Source organism: Triticum dicoccoides, chromosome 2B (assembly GCF_002162155.2).
Source record: "Triticum dicoccoides isolate Atlit2015 ecotype Zavitan chromosome 2B, WEW_v2.0, whole genome shotgun sequence".
NCBI lineage: Eukaryota > Viridiplantae > Streptophyta > Magnoliopsida > Poales > Poaceae > Triticum > Triticum dicoccoides.
In genome coordinates, this window is record NC_041383.1 from 331,065,580 (window position 1) to 331,068,513 (window position 2,934).

Genomic DNA, 2,934 nt, shown 5'->3' on the forward strand with positions numbered 1-2,934 from the left:
GCCGATGTCTACTCTTTCCAACATAGGGGAGGCCGAACTGAAGCCCACCGTTTCGGCCACTAATAAAATATTTAATGCAGGAGAAAATCAAGACTGGAGGAAACCCATTATTGATTATTTGTGTGATCCTAGTAAAAGGGTGGACAGGACTGTTCGGCGTGTGGCTTTCAAATACACAATGAGAGATGATGGTCTCTATCACCGAACGGTTGATGATGTTCTTTTAAAGTGCTTGGACGAGGACCAAGCGAGAGTTGCTATGGGAGAGGTCCATGAAGGTATTCGTGGCGCTCATCAGGCGGCTCCCAAGATGAAATGGCTATTACGACGTGCTGGGTTTTATTGGCTGACGATGGTTAATGATTGCTTCCGGTATTATAAAGGATGTGAACTTGTCAAAAGTTTGGTGATATTCAGTTGGCTCCCGCTGCCATGTTACATCCTATTATGAAGTCATGGCCTTTTAGAGGTTGGGGATTAGACTTTATTGGAGAGATTCATCCTTGTTCTTCAAAGGGGCATTGGTTCGTGTTGGTGGCGACTAATTATTTCACTAAATGGTCTGAAGCAATACCACTCAAAAAAATGACGCATACAGAGGTAATTCAATTCATAACTGAGCATATTATCCATAGATTCGATATTCCTCAAACATTAACTACGGACCAAGGTTCGTCCTTTATATCACACCAAGTTAGAGAATTTGCCGAATCATATAAGATAAAGTTGCTCAATTCCTCTCCATATTATGCTCAAGCCAATGGACAAGCTGAGTCTAGTAATAAGATATTAATCAAGCTCATCAAGAAGAAGATCGAGGATAATCCAAGGAGATGGCATGAGCTATTGTCTGAAGCTCTATGGGCACACAGAATCTCAAGGCATGGTGCTACAAATGTAACTCCATATGAGCTCGTATATGGTCAAGAGGCCGTTTTACCAGTGGAAGTGAATTTGAATCATTTGAGAATAGCCAAACAAAATGATTTATCGACGGTGGACTTTTATAACATGATGATGGACAATATTGATGAAGTTGCCGATAAACGTTTGGCTGCTTTGAAGGCCACAGAAAGAGATAAATTGAGGGTAGCAAGAGCTTACAATAAAAATGTCAATTTGAAGAATTTTCAAGTTGGCGATCTCGTGTGGAAGGTGATTCTACCAATTGGTTCAAAAGATAGAAAATTTGGGAAGTGGTCTCCAAGTTGGGAAGGTCCTTTTAGGATTACAAGAATAGTTACCGGAAACTCATATTTTGTGGAATCTATACAAGACACATTGTTACCTCGAGCTCTCAATAGCAAATATTTAAAGAAGTACCACTCAAGTGTGTGGCAAGAAGCCTAGACAGGCAACGACCGATATATAACTATCGCCCTAAGAAAAGGTGTGGCCGATATATAACTATCGCCCTAAGAACATATAAATGGCTGATGGGGTGTTGACATCGTCCTTAGAACAAACTATGGATAAATTATTTTCCGGCATCCAAGCTTTGCCGAAAAACGGGGGGGCATGTGTTGACGCTCGAAAATGACATGATCGCAAAGAGTGACTTGAGGCTATAATGAGATGATGTTAAAATTATGAGTTCATGTCACCACTGGATGACTCTCTTCAAGCCGATCAAAATAAATATAGAGATGGTCCAAAATGAAGTTCGGATGCAAAAGTTATGCCAATCTTAGAGATGCTCGTATTGACACCAGATTAAAGAATGGCATGAAATCTAATGATGGTCTCGAATGGAAAAATTTACAACTGCAAAGTTCTTTGTCTCGTTGAAACGGAGGATTTTGATACAAAGATCGTCCCCATCCGAGGTCGTATGCAAAAGTTAGAGGCAAAACCGTGCGCCGCAACAATGTTTGGCCGGATCATCTGGGCCGGGGTCCGGATCATCCGGGTAATTGGAGCACCAAGACACCAGAAGGTTGATGCTGAAGCCGGATGATCTGGGTCAAGTCCCGGATGATCCGGGTAAAGGCCGGACAATCCGGGCAGTCGTCCGAACGTCCGGACATGTTTTTCTGCTATAGACTTTAGAAAATGGCCCGAAACACCCTCAAGATGGCCTCAGATAAAAAAGTGTTCAACATGAAAGTTGTGCGTATTGTTGAGACGGTTGATTTTGATATAAAATACGTCCAAATCCGAGATTGTATGTGGATCTAGAGTCAAAACAGTGAGCTGCTGTCAAAAAACTGGGCTAGGCCGGATCATCCGTGCCTTGAGCCGGACATCCGGGCCCGGGGTCGTGAATAGTCTGTGTTTTATTAGGTTTTGATGATTTGACGGCTAGGCAAGTCCTTTTCTTGTACGAAAGTCCATCCACCTCTTATATAGACAAGAGGTGACGGCCGATTGAACAACAACACACAATCGCAAACGCATCTACAATTTTTTCATCTATGTTTTGTTCCTCCCTCGTTTTTGCTCCCTCGTTCTTCGTCGTTCTTCGTGTTGGAGAGCTGCGAATACCGAGGCTCTAGGGGCGGCTTGACCGACCTCGGGCAGCCCATAGCCGCCGCACTCCCCGACTCCCTCCCGGGAGTGTATGGTTTCGGGTCCTCAAAAGCTCTCGCCGGTTGACTTGCAAATCGCGCTTCCGGTGAGACTCCTTCGACGTGAGCTGCGGTGCATCACCCCCGACGTCGAGGGTACACGTGACGTGTTCGTGTGCGAACAATTTGTTGGTGAACATTTTGCTTAGGTCCACGTGATTAACACGATTTCTTTTTAGATCACCATAACGTTATCTTCTCTTTAGTTGATTTGTTACGTTAGTTTTTTGACTACGTGGCATTCATATTTGTGCCTATATAAGCAGTCGGAAGGACAAGATGATATACACACCCAAAGACACCATCTTCCCAGCACGTCACTGTCAGGCGAAACGGCGGCATCTCCCCAAAGCCCATCCTCGCAGTG